The 25090-nt window shown below is 42.3% G+C and overlaps 1 long non-coding RNA gene across 1 annotated transcript in view; it reads left to right on the forward strand.

Moving 5' to 3' along the window:
* The first annotated feature begins 9418 nt into the window (after window positions 1-9418).
* Window positions 9419-25090, forward strand: part of LOC138301320 (uncharacterized) — a 187928-nt gene continuing 172256 nt past the window's right edge. Inside the window, exon 1 of the long non-coding RNA XR_011205084.1 lies at window positions 9419-9522. This is a non-coding gene — a long non-coding RNA (uncharacterized lncRNA). The remainder of the gene's footprint in view (window positions 9523-25090) is intronic.

Here is a 25090-nt window from a genome sequence, read left to right on the forward strand (position 1 = left end):
CATTCCACAAGCACACAATTGAAACGTTCAACAACACCATTACTCTGGGGATTATAGAGAGGAGTTCTGATGTGTTTAATGCCACATCTGTGCAAGAATTGACACATTTCTGTGGATACAAACTGTACCCCGTTATCGGTCATTATTTGTTCAGGCAAACCTTCCCGGCTAAAAACTTCTTTCAGACATTTAATAACACTTTGAGAGGCAAAACCTCAACCCACCTGGAAAGGTGATCCACTATAACCATGAAATACCTCATGTCTGGCGGCAGTACATAATATGGTCCAAGAAAATCTAAGCCAATTTTCTGCCATGCCCGAGTTGGCGATGGAACAAAGGAATCAGTCATTCCCTGGGTAACAAGAACCTTGTCACTTACACAACACCTAGGACACTTTTTAACCAACTCCTCAATTTCCTTATCCATACTAGGCCACCAGAAATTTGATCTCAGTTTCCTTTTGGTAATAGTGGAACCAAGATGTCCTACATGTGCTTTAAGAATCAAATCCTTCCTGAGACACTCTGGAGGAATAAGTTTGTCACATCTAATGAGCATGTCGCCTTCAACAGATAATTCTTCCGATACCTTCCAATAAGGTTGTAATTCAGGCGGAAGAGTTCTTTCTCTTGGCCACCCAGACTTAACATATTGCATAACTTCACACAACCATTTGTTATCTCGCAATGACTTGATCCAAACATTTTCATCCAAAGTTTCAGCAATACACGCTATTAAGCATTCTTCTACTTCAGTCTCCCATTCTAGTTCTTCCTCATCTAATATGGGAAGACGGGATAAACAATCTGCTCTACTGTTTTTTCCTCCCGGAATATACTCGACAGAAAAATTGAACTCTAATAATTTAGCAGACAAACGAGCAATGCAAGCAGTGGAATGTTTAATTTTCTTACCAGATAAGATTTCCACGAGGGGGCGGTGATCGGTTTTTAAGACAAAGTGTCTACCCCAAAAGTACTGTTTAAATTTCTCAGCACTCCAAGCACAGGCAAGAAGTTCCTTTTCAATAACAGAATACTTCCGTTCAACCTCCCTCAAGGTCCTAGAAGCAAACCCAATGGTGCTTTCCTTGCCTCCATCAGAAACTTGTGTCAAAACAGCACCTAATCCATACTCACATGCATCCACTGTTATAATAGTTTTTCTTTCATCAGAAAAAGGTTGTAACACAGGAGAATTGACAATTTGCTGCTTAACCAGTTCAAAAGCGTCATTACACTCTTTAGACCAAAGAAACATTTGTTTCTTTTTAAGAATGGCTCGAAGACACTTAGTGGTCTTGGCAAAGTCTTTTAAAAACTTTGCATAAAATTCGCATAAACCTAGGAAAGAAAGAAGCTGCTCCTTGGTTTTAGGTGCAGAAGCTTCCAAAATGCTTTTCACTAACTTGGGCCTCGGTTTAACCCCCTATTCCGATAACAAATGCCCCAAGTACTCGATCTCCCGTGTCTTGAAGAAACATTTGTCTCCTCTCAAAGTAACTCCTCTATCTTCCAAAGTTTTCAAAACTTCTTCGACAACCCTGTCATGTTCCATTTCAGTGTCAGCAAAAATCAGGATATCATCCTGAAATATGACAACATTGGAACTATTAGGAAACATGTCAGTCATTAATCTTTGAAAGACAGCAGCAGCTGACGCCAAACCAAAAGGTAATCTACAAAACTGGAAAGTACCATCAGGTGTCACGAAAGCCGTGAGATAGCGTGAGTCAACATCAAGTTCAACTTGATGGTATGCCGATTTGAGATCTAACTTCGTAAACCAACTGGCTGAACCCGCTTTGGCTATGAGATCGTCTATTCTGGGCAACGGGAAACTATCAACCCAAATTGCCTCATTCAGGCTTCTTAAGTCCACACACATCCTAAGGTCTCCAGAGCTTTTCTTCGCTAAGACAATGGGGGATAACCATAGAGTTGCCTCAATCTTTTGCTGCTTTTGAAAGGTAAAGTATTCCTAGCAGGTGGAGAGCAATCTTGTTTTTTTTTAGTACGAAGCAGTCTCTCGTGATCAAGATTTTGTGTATTCATCACCGCACCTGAAATAGAAACGTTAGACATAGACAATTCCAACTGTTTAGCATCCTCCAATGAACATTCAATGCTTTTTGCTATATCAATAGCTTTGTCTAATGACGGGTCTTTACATGTTAATAACTTTTTTTGAATTCTTTTCGGAAAACACCTTGCTACCAGTTGGTCACGTATAAGTTGCGAAGTAAAGTTTTCAAATTCACATTTGGCCGCCAGTACTTTTAACGCAGTAATGAAAGAATCAACACTTTCATTAGGATTTTGTGCTCTGGTAAAGAATTTGTACCTATGGACAACTACATTCTTAATCTTAGTGAAATGTTTGTCCAGCTGCGCAACCGCCATCTCAAATTCATCCAACTCCTCATCCACACGTAATTCATAAGCTGGAAGATGATCAAAAATGTTCTGTCCTTCCACTCCTAAGTGATAGTACATAAAACTTTTTTTTCTTTCCGGCCTGAATTTATGACCGTCTATAGCTCCCAGGTATGCCTTGAATGAACGTAACCATAATTTCCACTCTAAAGGAGGATCACCTGGATCTTGCAAAAAAGGTGATGGTGGTAATACATTCTGCATTTTTTTTTTTTTTTAAAACAGTCTCTTCAAAAAAACAAAAGAAAAGGGAGAAAAATAAATAAATAAATAAATAATGGACTTTAATACAAATAATATGTATATGTATGATAGACCAAAGAAAGATGGCCGATTTCTATCTAGAAGGGACCAAAGTTGAAAAAAAAATAGTCCCCCATCTGTGTCAATGACAGGTGAAGTGTCCTTCTTCTATTTCCATTACTCAACAAATGACGTGAAAGCAAGGCAGCGTCGTTTCAATATTGATTGTGGCTCTAAGGTAGCTGAAATGCCGATTAACACAAGGTAGGAGACAACCTTATGCCGTGCGCGCAAACTGAAGAGCTCGCGTTTTAATGTACACGTGCACTACAATACTCGCGTCTCCTGACACGAGCAAAAAAACACCTGTGCCTCGCGTCTTCAAACACACGCGCTACAATGCTCGCGTCTCCAGACACAAGCTGAGGCACCTGTGCCTCGCGCAGTTTGCGCGAGCTGCGAAGCACCAACTGGAAATACCGTTATGCTAACGGTATTCTCCTTAGTACCCTCTGTACCCTTTGTGCCCTCAAATACATACAGGATCGTAGCGATGAGGGAAACACCAAAAAAACAATCCTTGAGATGCCGTTCCACATAAGTCAGTCAAAGAATAAACGATCCCAGGAACACCAAAGTCTTCACACAGCTGGAAGTGGGCTCTTCATGGACCAGAAACTCGTCACCAAACTTGAAGTGAGGAGTTCCACAATAGCGCTGGAGTGAAACAGTCTTTAATATTTATAAAGACAAGCTTTAAGTATTAAAAGTAGTATTACAAAGGGCACAGAGGGAAGAGAAGACCTTCACCTCAGTCCGTTGGTATCATGTGGAATGCCGAGACATCAGCAAGCTGTGTCAGAGGATTCCACATGACACAGCGGCATTCTATGCCACATCACAACAGTGTGTTTGCTTGTTTCTGTCCCACTGAGTGCATCAGGGTCTGTAAAGTTCTATAATGAAAAGAGTAGCATAACTGACATCACAGCCTTTGACCTTTAATGATCCCCTTATCCCACCCTTCACCCATCTAAATTATTTTTGCTACTGAGCATAGGGAAGGGAACCCCTCACTTCACCTGCTTAAGCAGGGGACTACCCCTGGGCCTGATAAGCTAGTAAACTGGGTCAGCATAACATTAATTAGTTGTTTATGGGCCTCTGATGTCTGCAGAAAAAACACTAATAGATAACACTGCTAGGGAATACCTTGAGAGGGCGATGGGCTTTCAGGTGGCATTCACAGAGGTAAACACAAAGAATACAATTAAAATAGGGAAAACAGAGAAAGGGAAACACATAGAAAAACAGTGAGCACGAGAAAGAAAGATATGGTAGAAAAAGTAAGGATGAGAGAAAAAAGATTGCTAGATAAAATGGGAAAAATGAAAGAACCAGAGGAGAAAGGAAGGGTGACAGGAATGAAGGAACATAAAAGGAAAGATGGAAGAAAGGTGAACGGAAGAATGAAAGGGTGAAGGAATGGCTAGATACAAAGGAGAAAGGATGGATGGAAGAGTGAAAAATTTACAGGTTAAAGTGTGAATGGATGGAAGTACAGAAGAAGGAACAGATGGAGAAGAGTGAATGGGTGGATGGTTAAAAGACGGATGGTTGCATGAATGTATTGAAGGGTGGGTGGGTGGGTGAAAAGATGAATGGATGCAACAGATGGACTGGACAGCTGGTGGGCAGATGAAAAGTGAAGTGATCAACAGATAGATGGATAGACAGATATATGGGAGGAGGGTGAAAGGAACTCTTCTAAGGAGGGTTGGGTTTGCTCGCTTTGTGCTCTCTTTCTGATTGGAAGTATGCTTCAAGTGCGGGATATTTCAATGTTTTGGATACTCCCTTGCTACCGAGGGAGTGTGGTAAGACAGTAAGATGTTCTGAGGCCATGGCCTTAATAACTCAGGAGACATACTGCTTTGTATGTTGCTGGGGAGTTACTGGACTCTACAGCCTCCCACAACAGTAAAAAATATGCTTAGTGGTGCCTGTACCTCTTGTAGGGACACCAGTAGGTTCCAGAAAAATCAGTAAAATACTCTCATAGAGAATTATGGGGTCTCCTTGCTTGGAGCAGTGATTAATGAATGAGCTGCTTATTTCTTTGGGTGAGTACTGATGCCAATCTGGGACACCCACATCTTTATTTTTGTTGGACCATGAAGAAAGCGCCAGGGCCCACATCCCTGCTGGCCCTCTGCAAGCATCCCCCATCGCACGGGAGCCTGAAATATTTGCCCTTATTTTCTTAATTAAACTGGGGTGCCCCTGTTGCCCCCTCAGCATTGTTTTTGATTCCCCAGGAACCCTGTGACCCCCCAGCTCCCTGCAAGTGGTCCATGGGATACAAAGAAGCCACCAATGTTTATTTTCTTTTAGGGTGGAATTGGGATGCCCTGGTGTCGGTAATTCAATGTACTCCACTCCTCTCCTCTCTACACCACTACATTGTACACTATTCCACTGTATGCCATTCTATTCTACTCCACTCTACTCTAGGCCACTCCATTGTATGCCACTGCAATCTATGCCACTCCACTGTACGCCACTCCACAATATGCTGTTCCACTGTATGCCACGCCACTCTGCCCCACTCCAATCTTCGCTACTACACTCCACAGCAAGGAACTCCACTATAAACTATTATACTATACTCAACTCGACTCTACATCGCTGCAGTCATCCACTCCACTGTACACCACTCCACTCTAAGATACTGTACGCTATGCTATTCCACTGTACGCACGCAACTCCACTCTACCCCATCTCACTCTATGCTGTTCCACACCATGCCACTTCACCATACACCACTTCACTGTAGCCATTTCAGTGTACACTACTGCACTTAATGCCACTCTACTCTATGCCACTCACCCCTACGCTTCTCCTTTGTATTCCACTCTACTCTTCCCAACTACACTCCATGCCATTCCACTGTGCTTCACTCAACAACACTAAACTCCACAGTTCGACCTTCCACTGTACCACACTATACTCCACTTCGTAGAAATACACTGTACAATAATGTACTCCTGTCAATACCACTGTACAACACTGTACTCTGTAGCACTTTTTGCCACTATACTCCTCTCTACACTTTATGCAACTCCCTCCACGCCACTCCACCCCATTTAATATACTGCACTCTATACGACACTACTCCACTGTACCCCAGCACTGCTCTCTATGCCACTCCACTGTACACTACTCTATGCCACTCAACTGTAAGACTGTCTATTCCCCTCCACTGTACCATACTCTTGTCCTCTTTACTCTACTCCACACCACTCCAATGTACAACACTTTAATCCACTCTGTGAAACTCAACTCTCCGCTCCACTGTACCACCCACCAGTCCACGCTACAACACTTTACTCCACTGTATACTATGCCATTCCAGTCTACTCCACTCCACGCCACTGTACTCTAGAATGTGTTACTCCACTATATGCTACCCCACTCCACTGGACTCCACTCAACTCTATTCCACAGCACAACACTTCACCCCACCCTGTGGCACTGTGCAATGCTCCACTCTACACTGCCCCACTGCACCACACTCTACTTTATGCAACTCCACTACACAAGATTCTACTACACTCTGTGTCACTATGTAACAGTGTACTCCAGTTCGTGCCCCTGCACTACACTGTACAACCCTCTACTTCATTATATAGCCCTAGACCCCAGTGTACATCACTCTACTGCACTCTACGACACTTTCCAACACTCTACAACACACCATTCTACCATACTGTACAATACACTACTCCAGTTTTTAACACTATGCTCAACTCTACACTATGCCTGCCTGCTGTAGTGCACTCCATGCCACTGTACTTTACACCACACCACTATATAACAATTTATTACACTGCACACTACATCACTCACCTCTACTCCACTCTATGACACTCAACTCTATGCCGCTCCACTCTACACCGCTGCACTGTCTGCTATTCCACTGTATGCCTCTCCACTATACCACACTCCACTCTACTCCACTGGACTCTACTCCAGACTGCAACTTTACACCCCACAACAGTGCAATGTGTAACACTCTCCTCCACTCTACTGTACCACACTCCACTTCATGACACTCCACTCGACAACAGTAAACGCTACAATTTCGAACACAATTTTACTAAAAATAAAAAAAAACGTTGTTATAGTTAGGTATACCAACCAAACTTAAAATACACAAACATTACAAATTCTAAATGTTACAACTCACCAGTCTACCATGCACTATGTTGTCACAACTATTTTTGTAAATAATATTATTTTAGATGGTATAAATGATATATTATAAAAGGGTATAAGTAGTGCATGGAGAAAGCAAAAGTTATAGTAAATGTAATGTGGCTACTGAGTTGAATACACTCTGTGTGAAGGTGCTCAGGTTCTAATAACTTGAAGAGTTGCATAAATTATAAATTGAAGGTATAAATATGTTTACAATTTAAATTGTGTGTCTTGTTTCAGGTTGTAGCTAAAGAATAAATAAAGGTATATTAATATAATGGTGGTGGGTGAATTATAAATGGAAGATATATCTATAATGTTAGAATTTGTAATATTTGTGTATGTTAAGTTTGTTTTTTATAGAAAGAATAAGTAAAGATTTTCTAAGTATAACCAAGGTTTACATACACACACAAACACACATATACACACACACACACCTATATGTGTATATATATATATATATATATATATGTATATATATATATATATATATATATATATACACACAGACACACATGTACATCTGCCTCCTTCTCCTAATCGTCCCTTGGGCCCAGAAAGACTGTTGGGGCTTTAAGGGTTAGGTGTATGGCCCAATGCCAGGATGGACCAGCATCCACTCCATTCTTTTTTTTAAAGAGTATAAATCCATCCTTGGCATCCAGTGAGGTAGAATGGACTCTAATCGCCCAATCTCTCCCCCCCAGGGGTTAGAAAGACTGTTGGGCCTTTAGGGATGAACTGTATGGCTGATTGCCAAGATGGGCCAACCCCACCTCAGTTTTTCCAATCAATCTCTGGTGTTGAGTGGGCATTGTGCCCCACTGGAGGAGGGCAGAAAGACTTTTGGGGCTTGTGGGGCCAGGGGGATGGGTGGAGACCCAATGTCATGTCATGTCACCCCCTACTCCTTTTTGTTTATCAATATCTCTGGGTATAGTGGTGTTTCTTCCACCCTCGTTTGGGGAGAATGAGGGTAGACCCCCACTCACCCTCCTGGAAGAGGGGAACAGGGAGCATCAGAAAAACTCAGTTGACATTTTTTGGGTTGGAGTTTTTGCCCATGCCTAAGGGACCATCCCTCCCCTCCCTGCAGGCTAGTGGGTGGATCACTGCTTGGGGATCGCTCCAATGCACAGGTCTCAGCAGGTTCATTAAGTTTCTGAGTAGTCTTCATGTACAATATACATATACAATGCTAATAACTTGATTAGAAAACATATGCAACTAGGTACTTGTTTAGATAATCATACTATTTAGAGTTAGATTTTGGAGCACAGCATAATTTAACTATATTGATTGTAGTTACCTAAACTGTCTCCCTGTGACCACCTCACTGAGAATTCACATTCAGATGCTCAGGGTAAATTAACGCCTTCTCAGAAAATGTGTTCTTTGTTCCCATTGTGCATGTGAGTGGCTGGCATACTTGGTCAACATTAGAAGTTGTCCCTCTGTTCATGCTTGACACATGATTGTGACTTCAGCAACCATGGCAGATCTAGGCTCACCATGCCCGTGGTGATAGAATCATCAGCAGTCTTCCTTTTGCATGTAACCATCTTTACTAAAAAGAGGTCTTTCCCTTGCAAATATAATCACATTCTATCCAAACAAACCTAATCCTGAGCCATCTACAGTGCTAAGCACATCCTCTGTGAATGAAAACACAAGCACCCCTCATATGCTTTAGCCTTGTTGCTTGAGTCTTCTTGGGAAAAACTAAATTGTGGCCTATTTATTGGCACCCATATGTCACTGCCGATGACTTACTTAAATAGAAACAAACTATGGATGGAGATGTTTGGCTCCATATGGCCAACTGGGAAGATATGAATCAATCCCTTCATGTCACGAACTTAACAGGAATGGGTCAAGGAAAAAGTTTATGAATTCCCATCATTTCATGAGTTTATTAGGGTGCAGAACCTATCCAGTATATCTTGACTCTTTAACATCGGTTCTCTTGCCCTAGAAAAAGCTTTACTCGTGTGCATTGTGAAACCATACCAGTGCTTGTGAATTAATTCATTTCACAGTCCATATTCACGTTTTGTGATCTTCAAAAATATATTTCCACTCATAAATCATGCTATTTGGGCGTGTAAATTCAATTTATACGAGCACTGGCTTTGTGGATGAAGCCACATTGCTACCAGCACTTAGTGCTCTGCGTTGGCCGCCTGTAGCAACACTGTTACATTTAAGGAGTCCAGGTTTATTTTCACAAACCTCGCCCTGCAGTAATTTGAGATAGGTTCATGTTTTATCAACCAGATTGAAACCTCTGCTCTGAATTCTACCCAGCAATGAGAATTCGTGGTTTCCGCCACAGCAGGATGGACAGGTGTTCTGTGCCAGGCCGGGGCTCATATTACAGAAACGTGGACTCATGCAAAAAAGCAGGGCAAAAATGCTTCGCAGTATTTAAATAACTGCTTCACATTGGAGTTTAGAATATTGGACCAAACTGAATTACTCAAATGCTTTTTGCCCCACGTGAAAAATGAAGGAAATGGATTGCGGGGTCATTTCTAAGTAAGAGTAACACGTTGTTACAGAATTACTTCAGCACAGGTAAAAAAATATATATGTCATTTTGTGTGTGAAACAAAGATTTAAAAATTAGTAAAATGCTTATTTTGCTGGCTTTTTTGGCTAAAATATGGTATTATTTCATTACAGTATAAATAGAGTGTAATGTGATTTGTCTCTTTCTTGCTCTGGTAGAAATAGTACTTGCCTCTTTCTCTACAGAAAAAAAGCAAGAATTGTGCAAATGGTTTTCCCCTGTGTTTTTTTTACACCGGTGGAAAACTTCTCCAATGTGGCCTTAGGTCTTCCTGCATTAGTGTGAGAATCCACTTCAGTTACATCCAGACCCTGGTGGGTCACCTGGTTACCTCCAAAGACTGCCCTGGCAGTCCACCTCCATGTATGTAGTGTCATCTGGTTAAGGTTATATCCGCGGTGTGGTGTCATTAGCACAATAAATGAACATGTTGGCATATCACGAAATAACATAAAATAGCAGAGAAAGTTGTTGGAATATCCTGGTTAGAATACAGGGAGTGCAGAATTATTAGGCAAGTTGTATTTTTGAGGATTAATTTTATTATTGAACAACAACCATGTTCTCAATGAACCCAAAAAACTCATTAATATCAAAGCTGAATATTTTTGGAAGTAGTTTTTAGTTTGTTTTTAGTTTTAGCTATGTTAGGGGGATATCTGTGTGTGCAGGTGACTATTACTGTGCATAATTATTAGGCAACTTAACAAAAAAAATATATATACCCATTTCAATTATTTATTATTACCAGTGAAACCAATATAACATCTCAACATTCACAAATATACATTTCTGACATTCAAAAACAAAACAAAAACAAATCAGTGACCAATATAGCCACCTTTCTTTGCAAGGACACTCAAAAGCCTGCCATCCATGGATTCTGTCAGTGTTTTGATCTGTTCACCATCAACATTGCGTGCAGCAGCAACCACAGCCTCCCAGACACTGTTCAGAGAGGTGTACTGTTTTCCCTCCTTGTAAATCTCACATTTGATGATGGACCACAGGTTCTCAATAGGGTTCAGATCAGGTGAACAAGGAGGCCATGTCATTAGATTTCCTTCTTTTATACCCTTTCTTGCCAGCCACGCTGTGGAGTACTTGGACGCGTGTGATGGAGCATTGTCCTGCATGAAAATCATGTTTTTCTTGAAGGATGCAGACTTCTTCCTGTACCACTGCTTGAAGAAGGTGTCTTCCAGGAACTGGCAGTAGGACTGGGAGTTGAGCTTGACTCCATCCTCAACCCGAAAAGGCCCCACAAGCTCATCTTTGATGATACCAGCCCAAACCAGTACTCCACCTCCACCTTGCTGGCGTCTGAGTCGGACTGGAGCTCTCTGCCCTTTACCAATCCAGCCACGGGCCCATCCATCTGGCCCATCAAGACTCACTCTCATTTCATCAGTCCATAAAACCTTAGAAAAATCAGTCTTGAGATATTTATTGGCCCAGTCTTGACGTTTCAGCTTGTGTGTCTTGTTCAGTGGTGGTCGTCTTTCAGCCTTTCTTACCTTGGCCATGTCTCTGAGTATTGCACACCTTGTGCTTTTGGGCACTCCAGTGATGTTGCAGCTCTGAAATATGGCCAAACTGGTGGCAAGTGGCATCGTGGCAGCTGCACGCTTGACTTTTCTCAGTTCATGGGCAGTTATTTTGCGCCTTGGTTTTTCCACACGCTTCTTGCGACCCTGTTGACTATTTTGAATGAAACGCTTGATTGTTCGATGATCACGCTTCAGAAGCTTTGCAATTTTAAGAGTGCTGCATCCCTCTGCAAGATATCTCACTATTTTTGACTTTTCGGAGCCTGTCAAGTCCTTCTTTTGACCCATTTTGCCAAAGGAAAGGAAGTTGCCTAATAATTATGCACACCTGATATAGGGTGTTGATGTCATTAGACCACACCCCTTCTCATTACAGAGATGCACATCACCTAATATGCTTAATTGGTAGTAGGCTTTCGAGCCTATACAGCTTGGAGTAAGACAACATGCATAAAGAGGATGATGTGGTCAAAATACTAATTTGCCTAATAATTCTGCACTCCCTGTATTTAATCTGCAGTGATGAATTAATGTAACTGCTCCCTCAGGTAATTGTTGATGGTAGTGCCGTGAGATACCAAAGTATCATTGTCAAACATAAATATTGTGTAACAAACATTAGCAACAAAAATCTTGCCTTGTCTTATCCACTCCAATATTATTAAGCTCACACATTGAGACCTGGCTCTGTGATAAGTAGCTCCCTCCTCTCTCTTCCTGTCCGTTGTAGGTAGTTTTGGCCCCTGTTGTTGGGTTCAGTGCTGGGAAGCCCCAATGTTGGGGCAGCTATGCGCTTTACAAGATATTTGAACATAACATAACCAAGAAGGTCCCTTTAGCCCCTATGGAAATACACCTTTTTTGGAGAAAAGTGGAAGTGACAGAGGTCTCTCGCCTCCTCTCCGGCGAGTTATGCTTGATTTTACAATCTCTTATGTGCAGGGAATAATGAAATGGAACCCCCGCCTTTTCCCCCTCCCCCAAAATCAGTACCACGCACAGTGGTTGGTATTTACTATGACAGTTTATTGTGCAGTATTATTCCACAAATCATACATATCAGAATAACCATAATCATTATAAACATCTCAGCGGATAATATGCAAATAAGGTCGACTTTTACATGAAACGCAATTATTTTTCACCACGCATTCATATCTCATTAGTCATATGGATAAATTAGTTTACCAAGCTTCCGTCGCGCCAAGCCGTGTGTAGTTTCCATACATACCTTATGCAGACGTGGGAGAAGCAGTTATAATTCAGCCAGTTCAGCATCATTCCTCTGCAACCAGTCTGTGTATCCCAATATCCCCACCATCACTTGTATTTTTAAAGGTGTCTTGTGTAGTAAAATAGGGACACCATGCTCAGCTGCTGCTTTCCTGCAAAAATGTGCAAACAATGCTGCTTTGCAGAAGCATATGAAGGCTACACTACCCAGTGCTATTTTACACTTCTTCCTTTGAAAATTGGGCCTCCCAGCTTTATCTTCTTTCTCAGCCCTAGTAACAACATGTGAACAAGACAACTGGAAAGTTTTCCTTCTCTCCATTATTAATGTGAACAGTGTCAGAAACGCTGGAGTTTCTAAACAAAAAATATGGCGATTGAGCACACAATGTTAACATTAACATTCATGCAGTAAGCCTCTAGGCCTTAATCTTATTGCATATATTCCTTAATATCGAATGTGGTCATGTTTCATGCAGTCCGGCCAGTCTTGAATGTAAAATGCATCATTAACATACAAAAGCCCTGCAACACGTGACAAACTTCTTGGGTTTAATGATAGAAAATGTACTCCTAATGGGGGTATTCAACCAGAATAGCTTCTGGCCACAAAACTGTGGTAAAATATTGTAACGACAAAAATACTTTGGCCAAAAAACACTGAAGGTACTGGTATAATTTGTCTTACTTTGTTACAGTCACATGGTCATTTATCATATTATTTGCTATCAAAGTTTGTGTTAATATGTTTGGTATTGTACATTATGCTTTCATTTATTTGCTTACTTTAATGTGACATCTAGTTTTAATGGTTTTTATGAAAAGTATAGCAATGCTCAATTTTTATCAGTTGCTTGGGGATTGGTTAGGTAGTATTTTAATAGTAGCAATACTGATAATATTCTAATTAATATATTTATTAATAACATTAATTGATTACTATGCCAATTACGGTAACTGTATTTTTATTTGCATATTTAACTATCTTTAAGTTGTTTATTTGTTTTTCCCTTTGAGTTGTGAAGTTTATTAAGGGACTGGGTAGGTATTATTTTACTTAAAATATGCATCATTTAATGTTACTTTTTAAAATAGGATTTAATATTCACCAGTTCAGTAACTATCTGTTTATTTTGTATTTGCTTGAGGAGTATGGAGAAAGTGTAATTACTATTTAAAATAAAAATTAAGTAATATGTTATTTTTTATCTGTAAATTTAATAAATTGCTGTTTTTAGTTGTGTAATTAGATTTAGACCATTATACACATTTTTAATAGTATTCCACTTTCCCCATGCTTGATGGACTGGAGTTATAATAGTAGGTCTGCCCTCCCCCCCAAAACATATATATACATTCCACACTGCTATTAGGACTCCAGTTAGAATAGTAAATTTGATTGCCTCCCAAACATTTGGACTTTCCCTAACGCTAATTTGGGCTGGAGTTCAATATTAAATCATCCCCCTAAATATGCACTTAACCTAATCTTTGACTGGTGTTAAAATAGTAAATCTTAAACCCTATACCCCCCAATGTATGCACCTTTCCTAATGTGTGTTCAATTGGAATGGAGTTAAAGCCCTAAATCGGACATCCCCTCACTCCTTTAAATATACGCCCTTTCCCCAACATTTGTCTTTTCCCTTTTTCACCCCGGGAAAGGGATTTACTGGATTGTCAGAAGTGAATCTTCAACCTTTTCCAGTGCAGTAATGAGTGAGAATGCAATGTGGAATGTACTGTGTTTGTGCACACCCATAAACTTGTATGTTTATGGGGGTGCACAGAAACAAACGGCATTGCTGCCTGGAACTCTGACTCCCCAAATATCCTCCCTCTTTTGAGAAGATCTACGCACAGAGCAATCTTTGTGTCAATAAATCCTTTCATGAGTGCCAAACCCACTTTTGTGAATTTCCAAAAGTAATTTTGTGCTCTAAAAAGGTTGTTTGTGTAAACCAAAATGACAAGCAAACAGTTCTGGGAATCAGGCCATATGTGCCTGACTGCAATAGCGCAAGATCACAAAAAAGACAAGCATTTGCAATGCAACAGGTCTCGCAATTGCTTGAGTTAGAGCTATTAGCTTTGTAAACTCCTAACCGGAGTTTTCTTGCCACATTATTGAAAGAAAAAAAACCGAGCGCGATCATGGTATGTAACACCCAGCGCGATCGCGCTGCGTGGAAAATAAAAAGATAAAGTAGTGCAGAAACCAGGCTGAAAACATGGAGCCTCGTATGTTTTCAGTACTTGGTCGGTGCGCTTGAGGAGGGCTAAACACCAGAAAAGGCATGACGTTTGCATGCCTTTCACTAATGAAAGCAAGTGGATTCTAAAAGGCAAGCCCACGAACCAATTAAAGTGTCAGGCGTGACATGGGTGTGGTTAAAAGCCCAAAGAGAGAATACAACAGGGAAGGAGCGCTTGTGTGCTCGACCCTAAAAAAAGACAACCTATGGTATGCTGGATGTGACATAACAGTGTAGTTCCTGCAGTGGCAAGGTCCTCTTTTCTGACTTGCTACACAGACACACAAACTCTACTCCATTTCAGGTCTGGCCCTGAAATGTCGAATCCTTTGCGTATGTACGTTTATTACAAACAAGCACTTTGCAAGCAACCTCTGGTTTATAGCGGTATTTTGTCCAACAATATTGTCGTTTATGGTAAACAAATTTTCAGAAACGCCACTTAAAATGCTTTTCTTACAATAAATCACTAGTTCTATTTAGTTCAGTTTAATTGATCAGGCTGGGCTAAGCTGCTGAAATTTAATTTAATTTGATTTCATATTCAGATAGCCACACTACCGCCCGCCAAGTTGTAACCGTCGCGCGGCCGCCAATGCTGCCGCACTTCCACGGTGGTCATCACAACATCCCTGCTGGGCTGGCAGGGATGTCGGCCGCAACACGGGAGCCGGCTCCAAATGGAGCCGGCGGTGTTGCGGCGGTGCGACGGGTGCAGTGGCACCCATCGCGCTTTTCACTGTCTGCTATGCAGACAGTGAAAAGCTCCATGGGGCCGTGGCAGGGGGCCCCTGCACTGCCCATGCCAAAGGCATGGGCCCCTCGACTCCCCTTTCCGCCAGCCTTTTCATGGCGGTTCCTATCACCATGAAAAGGCTGGCGGGAGGGGGACTCGTAATCCCCTGGGCAGCGCTGCAAGCAGCGGTGCCTTGGTGGATTAAAACCGCCGGGACCACTGTGGCGGTAAACTGCCGGTCCTGGCAGTGCGACCGTGACATGGATTGCACCGCCAGCCTGTTGGCGGTACATCAGTCGAAACAGCCCTGGCGGTCTTTGACCACCAGGGTTGTAATGAGGGCCTAAGTGTCTGACAGCCACACATTCCTTTTTACTTAAATCATGATAATTTGTAAAAACATGTTTTCAGTAAGGATTCAACTTCAATAAAATTTTCGATAACATTTTGTAGGTTTGATAGTTGTGAATGCCTATTTTAATAAAGGTAACTGCAGTTGAGAATGCAGTTATGTGCCACTATATTTCATTTTCCCCGATGGAAAAACGTGGAACTCAATACTGTTATATCCTGGGGCTTTTATGGAGTTCTTTCATTTTCCGCCAAATGCTCAGATTTGCGATCATTATCTTATTTTTCTTCTATTTCCATCTTAATGACTCATTTGGAACTAAAGGGTAATATTTTTAAACCTCTTACGACGACCGCTATGTAAAATATTTCCTTTTGAACTGATTTGCATCCAGGCATCACTTTGACATATCTTTGGTTTCCATGCTTATTACAGTATCCATGTACTAGCCCCACTCCAGTCCGTTATTTATGTTGTTACCTCAGCGGGACTGACCGCAGGTGGGGCATTTCTTTTAGTTTTTGAGTAGCTGGCCCTTGATTCGCTGTTGCTTTCCCTCTTCAGTTTACAGCCATATACTTACCCCTAGTCAGCCCTTTTATATCGTCCTCCCTCCTAACTGCCCCTTGTTTCTTCAACCTCTCCTAGTGGAATGTCTCAAAAGTCAGGAACTAAAGGCAGGAAACTTTAGAAGCATCCACCTGTTCCACCTTCCATGCCTAGGCCTGTAAGTATCAGGTGGTACCCAGGCCAGAAATCCTGGTCACTGACCTTTTCACATCTGTCCTTCTCTTGGCACCAACTCTTCTCCAGGTTTCCTAAACTACTAATCATATCCCTTCCGCCGCACTACCCTACTACCAACGCTACTACTTTGTGGCAGTGCCAAATGCCCCCTTAGTGCTGCCACCAGGTTGTGTGATTGACCCCAAAGAACACCTCCTCAGGCTGCGTACATCCTGAACTATGGTTTGCACCTGTGTCACGCCTCGTAGGACTCTCCAGATTATTTACCGTAGACCATTATCATGGATGCCTGCCTTGAGAGCGTGCCTTGGGTTGACCCTCTGCCACTCCTGGGTGGATTCCACTGAACATGTGCCCTGGAACCTTTACAAAGCTTCACGTGTCCCGAGTTGAAAACTCACATCATTTGCCATGACTGCCTGTGCCCAGCGGATGTCTGGTGTTGCCCTTTGTTTTGTTCTGCATGGACTCCGAAGAGCATTTACCACGACTACCTGTATTCAGTACAAGCATGAGGATTGCCCTTTTGCGTCTCAAACAAAATTGTAACCTTTCCTTAATGTGTCAAGGAGTGTAGGTAAGTCCACTTGTGCAGCCATCTTTGACACTGCATCCTTCCATTTTGTGGCAAAGCGACACAATCACACCTGCAGAAATAGTGAATTCCACTACTTTTCACGCACAACCCCTAGCCACTTCCTGCATATGCTAAGCCCACAACTATAAATTATTGTAAATTGTATGAATTCTCTCTCCCATTCATCTTTGCTTCACTACATGCTTAGGTACTGTGACCTAAGACAATATAAGTGCACCAGTCTGGTCTACCACCCACAACACCAAACACTTTCCACAGAGGTGCACTGAAATTCAACAGCCGTCCCACCAGTGGCTCCCCTAAGTTGTTGTGCACTACCCATCTACATGTCCTCAACAGGAGAATGAAGTGCTATACAAAATGCAGTACAATATTTTCAAAGATTGCAAAGTGAGCTCTTTAAACTTACCATATTACATAATCCGTATGTGTGTACCGCATATTTTTGGAGCCACTAACTCCCCATTTAAAACCGGTACTTATACAAAATGTTGTGATATGTAATTTGTGCTTAATTTGAGCCAGTGGTTTCTCGGGCTTGGCACAGGCACTTCATTTTTCACCACCGGTTCTTGCGACAGTCTGCCACGTGGTGGTGATGTTTATTTACTTTAGTGTTGAGCACAACAATAGCTGTTGATGAATTCATCCTACATTTAAAATTACTAATACCTGCTTCCCAAGCCATTCTTCGATCTCGGGGGCCTGGAATCGTCTGGATTGTCTCACTGGATGGTTTGCAATGTGAGGTGCAAGCTGTAATGGTGTCCTACAAGACCCCTGGCACTTTTGTTTTTAAGCAAATTAAGCCCTGCATCTACTTACATTACTGTGTTCCTCACTACCCTGGTCAAAGGTGTCACAATGTATGTGTCCAGGAAAGCATCATGTTCAGGGGCTGGTGGGGCATGTTGGGATGGATCAATTCTCAATGGTCTTTCTTTTTCTTAATACCTCCTGAAACACTCAAGAGCAAAAAAGGGCTCTGCAAAGGGCCTCTTCTTTCAGAAAAAATCATCTGTGCTCACAAGTAAGTGTGGAGTGTCTCTTACAAGAATTATTAGATGACTATAATACCCTGTGTTACTAAAACAACAGAGCATTCAGCGTCCGGTTTTAAAGACTCACACTGCAATTTAGTTAAGCTGTTTGTGAGATTTTTCTCCAGAATTCCACTCCTTAGTAACGACAATTTCTTTAGTTATCATGACCTTATCTGCGGAGAATGCTACAAAAAAAAGCTGTAGATAATACATAGAAGCCAACGCACAAAGAACCTCTTTCATACCAACATGGCCAAAGCACACAGATTAAATATTCACCCAGCAGGAAGTGCTTCCCATTGTAAAAATGCGCCTTTTGCACTGATATTCACGGCTGACATACTCTACGGTGCTATAAAACAGAAACCCTGCGGCAGTAAGCGCTCTACAAAGACAAGGCCCGGTTCACCCACGTTTTGCACTCTGCGTTTAAAGGAAAACATTTGAGAGTAGATTGTAAGTTTTATATCGCAAAATCAAAGAATCAGGATTTGTGGAATGGTGCCTTCATAAATGTAATTGACACCACTTGGATGGACGATTTGGATTTTGCACCATCCTAAATTCCGTAATGGGTCTGTAAGGAGACAATCCGTGGAAGTCTGGGCTGCCATGCCAAATGCAATAAACACCCACATGTGTGTGTTTCCCTTTGGTAGCATGCACATTTACTTCTGTGAGAGGCAGTAGAAAGTACCTTTGGACCTTTGCGGAGTTTGAGAAGGTGGGAGACACCAACTTTTGAGGATGAGGTATCTTCGTTTGCTTTTAGTGAAACACAAATAGAGTATGTGCAAATGCGCACAGTTTCATCATTTTCAGATGCAGAATGTCCACCTACTGGGAAATGTTCATCACTTGCAATGTTAAAGCGCTCCTGAAAACCTGACTATCAGAGATTATGAGCAATATTACAAGGAATAATTTTGACTCCCCAAAAACCGTTCGAAATCTGCTCCAAAGGTAGAAGTAAAACTATAGGAGGGGACTTGCAACTTTTCTAACCTATGTTGGTGGTTGATGAATGCCAAGTGAACGTTGATTGGTGTGGCTTGGAATGTTTGCTAACTTGTTTGATCTGAGTGACACTGAGTGAAATGCCATGAGGCTATTTGGGTTGAATGCAAGAGACAGGATTGTGCTGCTTGCAAGCCTTGGAGATGGTTGACACATCTCAATCTCAGTGGTGCAGTCCACATGGCTCACTCATGGAGTTCACACGACTGAAGATCACTCATAGAGTCCACATGGCTCAAGGTCACTGATAGAACCTCGATAAAATTGATCAAAAATTAGATTGCTTCCACTGCATCACATACCAGCACCTTGTGATGGTATGTACCTATCTACAATTTGTGTATCACCTTCACTCATACGTGCACAAGACTACAGTCAACTGACTATCGCTCACTCGTCAACTAATTCAGGAAAGGTAAATAAGTGTTAGGATAAAAATGTGCCCTATCTTTGGGTTAAATGATGGTTACCTCGCGAGGGGACTAGGGACTAATGAGATATATCACCCAGCGATATCACGTTATATCGCATGACAAAAACATTGCATCCACTACTTCGACCAAAGTCTAGGATGAGTGTGAGACGCTAATTGATGACATATACTTACCATGACGATGTAGTGGTAGGTGATGCAATGGAAGAAATGTTATTTTCAATCAATATTTTCGACTTCCCTGTGGAGACATACAACCGAGAAGGATGCTATCTAGGCCGAGGGTTCAGTGATAATGCACCCCCTGGGGCAGGTTGATTACAAGCTGCTTGGAAATAGTAGCATACTTCCATAGCATGACACAATATGACATAACATAACGTACACAACATTAATGGCATATTGCACACTACAAGTGCCTCTGACGTAACCCAACATAGCACACCATATGTTGCTATCACATTATGTGCTATGCAAATGCAACTAAAATAATATAATCTTATATAAGACAATATAACACCAAACAAGTTAAATTTTAAGTTCCTCTGTCAAAATGGCCAAACCTCTTTTAAGAAGGATGAAGTTGTGTAGGCTGATGAAGTAGCTGTGAGGGGTGGACTTTAGGGCCCGGGGGCACACCCCACGCGTCAGACACTCCACACCAGCTCTGACATTTAAACCCTCAGCCTTTCCCGGACCCCAGCGTGAGCTCGGTTATGTGTTTTCTTGTCCAATCTTTCTGACATTTCCTGCGAACACTCCTCGGGGGTCTGGAAAGAGAAGCGGCGCCCAGTGAGCACCGTGTGCTCTTCCGCAAAGGGCCGCCCGCTGCTGTGTTACGAGGCAGCCTGGAATTCAGGCCTGACCTATGACTCAACACTGGAGCTGGGAGAACTCCGACATCTTGGCAGCCGCGGACGCGTTCATTTTAAGTACTTTACAGAAACACAGCGGAGTGGGATCAAATATTAGACTCGCCGGATTCCAGCTATGGCGTGTTAGGACGTGTAACCCCAATTATGTGCACATTAGACCTTCACCTACCTCGCGGGACCACATTATTTTTAAACATCAATGCAGGATGTTCAGTCAGATCATAGTTAATTAACAAGACAGCACAGTGGGTTCTGCACTCACTCTTAGTAACCTTGAGGACATAACTCAGTTCCTGCGCCCAAGCCATGCGCAGTTTTCTCATCAATAATTTCACTGCAAAGAGATGATCTTATGAGTGATGTAATATGTGGGGTAATTAGCAGTGCTGGGGAGGAGAAAGTTCTAGTTACCTTGGGGTACAAGTTATAGTTACTTGAGATAACTAGAACTGCTGAACTTCTATGGTTTTGTTTGTGTAAAATCGTAACCTAACTATAATGTCCCTGTAAACTTTGTTTTTTTCCATTGACTTTCTAAGGTTTTTTTTTAAAGCTATTTCCCAACTATAACGTGCATTTTTTTAAATGTTTTTTTTTTTTTAATATAAGTTGTACCACGATTTGACCCGTAAAATCAATTTGCTAAAATACATTTTCACAAGTTTATAAACCCATTTTATTCACACATTTATTCTTATTGTATATTTTTAAACTCAAAATTAAAAAAATAAGGTCAGATAACTTATGTGCTCTTTCTAAAAATGCAATGTATCAAGCCTTTCTTTTTTTAAATTCATTTTATGGATCCACAGAACTGTTGTGAACCCTCAGACAAATAAGGGGTCTGCTGATTGGTTATGTTGCACACATTCATTACTAAAACACAACATACAAATATATGCTATTGCAATTTCTATAAATGTATCCCTGCATGTGTGTGTGTGTGAATGGCTGTGTGAGTGACTGTGTGGTTGTGTGAGTGGCTCTGTGGGTGTGTGAGTAGATGAGTGAGTTGCAGTGTGGCTGTGTGAGTGGTTTTGTAGATCTGTGAGTGGGTGTGCAAGGAGGTGTATGAGTAGTGTGGTGAGTGTTTGTGTGGGTGGATGTGTGAATGGCTGTGTAGCTCTGTGAGTGGGTGTGTGAGTGGTATTGTGGTTCTGTGAGTGGCTGTATGGGTATGTGAGTGGCTGTTTGGGTCTTTGAGTGGGTGTAGGTGCAGTTGTATTGCTGTGTGAGTGGGTGTGTGAGTGGTTGTGCCTATATCTAGTGTGCTGGACAGGGACAAAGTTGCAAGTTCAGGCCGACCGTGATGTGCGGGCCGGCTACAGGGACCCACTTAGGCTCGCTGAACAAAGTACCTTCTGGTTGTGAAGTGTTGTGTGGATCCGTGTAGAAGATACATCACGTAGCAGAGGTGATACGTCGTTTCCAAGATGGGGAGGAGGCTGCGGTACAAAGTCCTGTTGCGTCAACATCGAGGATCCTATTGACAGAAGTTGTGATATGAAGTCCAGTGTCAAGGATGCATTACGCAGTCAAGGCGCTGCGTCAGGTCCGATGAGTGGGTAAGTTGTGATGCAGAGTTTTATCGTCAAGGCTGCAGTCGAAGGAGATGTGAGAAGCTTGCACCAGGAAAAAGGTTGTGCCGTGTTGCTTGCAAAGGTGATGTGTCGAACCCAAGATCCTGCATGCGGCGACGATGCATGTCCTTTGTGCAGGGTTCGATCCACACAGCAGGGGAAATGCATCGGTTCTGCGCGAGGATGCGCCGGCCATGCTCAGGGATGCATTGGTCAGTAGAGAGGATGCGTTGGTTCCACTGGCAAGTACCACATGTCCACTTTGAAGGGTTCAGGACTGGGGTGGTACCACTTGGCAGGGAGACTTACAGCTGGCAGAGTCCAGGTGTAGAAGCAGAGTGGTTGGAAGTCTTTTAGACCCCTGAGACTTCTGATCAAGAGGGCAGTCAATTAGCCCTTGGAGTCACTATGGGTTCTGGGTTTCAAGTGATGCAGGTCCAGTTCCTCTTACTCAGGAAGAGGGCAGCAGGCAGCGGTTCAGCACAGCAAAGCAGCAGTCCATCAGAAGCACAGCAGTCATTTTACCTGGCAGAGTATCCACAGGTCCAGAAGTGTAATGAAGGGATGGTGTCTGAGGTCCAGTTTGTATACCCAGTGGGTGTCTTTTAAGTGGGGGAGACTTCAAAGACAGGCATTTGAAGTGCGCAGAGATCCTGCCCTTCCTGCCCTGGCTTCAGACTCACTACAGGGGAGTATGCAGCTCTTTGTGTGTTTATAATACATTTATATATATTCACTGAAAAAACACAAACTTTAAAGTGACTTAGTTAGATATGGTTATACTTTACATTAGTGAACCTGAGTAATTCTCTGAAAATACCAAGGTTAAATTGATGTTATAGTTAGGTGAAATTGTCAGTTAAATCTCTGTTAAATGTTACATTTTAAACAAAACAAACTAGAATCCACCAGTTATAGTTCACCAAAATACCTATAACTTGCGCACACGCCATGCACAGTCTAATCATCAATGATGTAATTTCACATGTTGCATTGATATTATCAATGATGTCACAGAACATGTTAAGAGTGATGGAATTTGTGAGGCAATAAGCAGTGCATGGCAAGGGCATGAGTTGTAGTTACTCATAGAGTCATAGAGCCCATACAGAGGGATGGGGGATCCACAGGTGGGAGAATGAAAGGTCAAGCGTAGATAGAGAGGGCTTCCAGAAACAAGATGGTGGAGGACCTAAATAAAGACTGCAGAACATGATAAAGAGAGGAGAAGGTTGAAGGAGAAAGGTAAGTGTTAGAATGGAAGAAAGAGAGCTCTAAAAGTGAGGGGAGAAAGTCTGACTGGAGGCAAGAGAGAAAGAGACCGAATGGAGAGGAGAGCCCAACTGCAGAGAGTCTAAATAGGGACAGTGCAAATGGCAGCTACATGTCACCCTCACTGCATGGAGTGTCACGGCAAACAAGGACGAATCATCTCAATGTGGAGATGGCACAAGGAGGTGTTGGGGATGTCACACGTTATTGGTCATCCCAGTGTAAGTGCAGTCCATGGAGGTGGCTACCTAGGGTGCCTCCAGCTGATGTGCTATTCTTTAACCCGTTGAAAATGGGTGTAGCTGTAAGGGTGTCAAAAAATGGGGTGGGGTGGGAGCACAGTGCCTAATTTGTACAAGTGAAGTTACCCAAAGTTTTATTCAGAAGCCACAGTTGGCAATATTGAATATTGGGGGGTGAGGAATACCAACCCCACACAGCCTTGATTCCACCTCATGCCTCTTTCAACCACCACCAGACACTTCCTGCCTCTTTATCTCACTCTTGCAGGTTACTTTATATCCCTGCTTTCTCCCTTTGTCAATGTTTTTCCATTTTTCACCTCCTCTTTTCCCCCTTTTGTGTTTTTCTCCCTCTTGCTCTGAGTGAATGTCTAATGAGGAATAATAAGTTCTAATCCCAAAAAATAAGTTCTGTATGGCTTCACCTGCAACCACTGACTCAAACTAAGCAATAGGCGGTGCAAAAATAGTGCTGTGCTTATCTTAAAATATCTCTGTTTCAGTGAGGTGAGCAGGAGACAACATGGATAGTTTGGATGCCAGGGGGAGTAATTTCTGACATGCTGCAAGGGGTAGCAAGAAGGCGATGTACAAAAGGGGGAACCTTACGGCATGGAGTAGGAGCATTATTCAGGGTATGAGACATGATTCCCTGAGTTTACAAAGTGAGCGAGGGAGGAGAGATAGTTGGATAAGAACATGAGTGGAGAGAGTGGCTGTTGAAGGAGATTGAAATAACATTTGATGAGCTTCTGTTGGGGACTTACAGTGACATAAACATGGCGGGCAGATTTCAGTGACTAGCGTTTTACTGAGCAGCAAAGAACTGTTGAGTGTTTGAGGTGGAGGGCAAAGAGCTCATAAGGGCAGATGAAACATTTACAAAGAGACATATCTGGATGAGTTTTATTTAGGGAGAACATCAGAGAAGATAGACATAGAGGAAGCTGGTAAATTTCTCAGTTGTGACCTTGACTGCATGTTAGGTAGGTAAGGAGATGAAAAAAGTATTGTAAGGCCCCGGATGACTGCCGAAGGTGGGGTAGGTAAGAGATATCAGGTTATCAAAGCATACGTTTTTTCTTTGCACCCAGGATCAGGAACAACAACCATATCCAGCAAGGGCTGCCCCAACATTGCTCCAATTTAGGAAGAAACTGAAGACACATCTCTTTCAAGAATCACACATCATGATGCAGCAACAGAACACGTTCACTTTTAGAAACCAGCCCCCTCACCACCACCAATCACACTTTGGCTGTGTCTTTGCCTTGGACCCACTACAGTGATCCACAGCATTTCATGCAGGTTTGCACCTTATAGATATCACTTACATGCATTGCGTTTGGAGAGCGAAGTTCCACCATTTTCAAAGAGGTAAGCGCATGCCACTCCTTTGACCGTCAATGGTGGGAATCAAGCACAAAGTAGAGAGAAGTGATGATGTTTGTTGTACTTGTTAAAGGTGGAAGCAGAACAATTCCATTCCTGGGTGTTTGACTCAAGTGGGAAGTTGACAAAGTAGAAAGAACATCCTAAGAGTCGTGTGAATGAGAGCGTGAAGCAGACGAGAGGACTGTGATATGTGTGGCCTTGTTTAGAGTGCCAGAGGGTCATCCAGGATACACATCTAGGTGTTT

This window comes from Pleurodeles waltl, chromosome 6, assembly GCF_031143425.1.
Source record: "Pleurodeles waltl isolate 20211129_DDA chromosome 6, aPleWal1.hap1.20221129, whole genome shotgun sequence".
In the NCBI taxonomy this organism is placed as follows: domain Eukaryota; kingdom Metazoa; phylum Chordata; class Amphibia; order Caudata; family Salamandridae; genus Pleurodeles; species Pleurodeles waltl.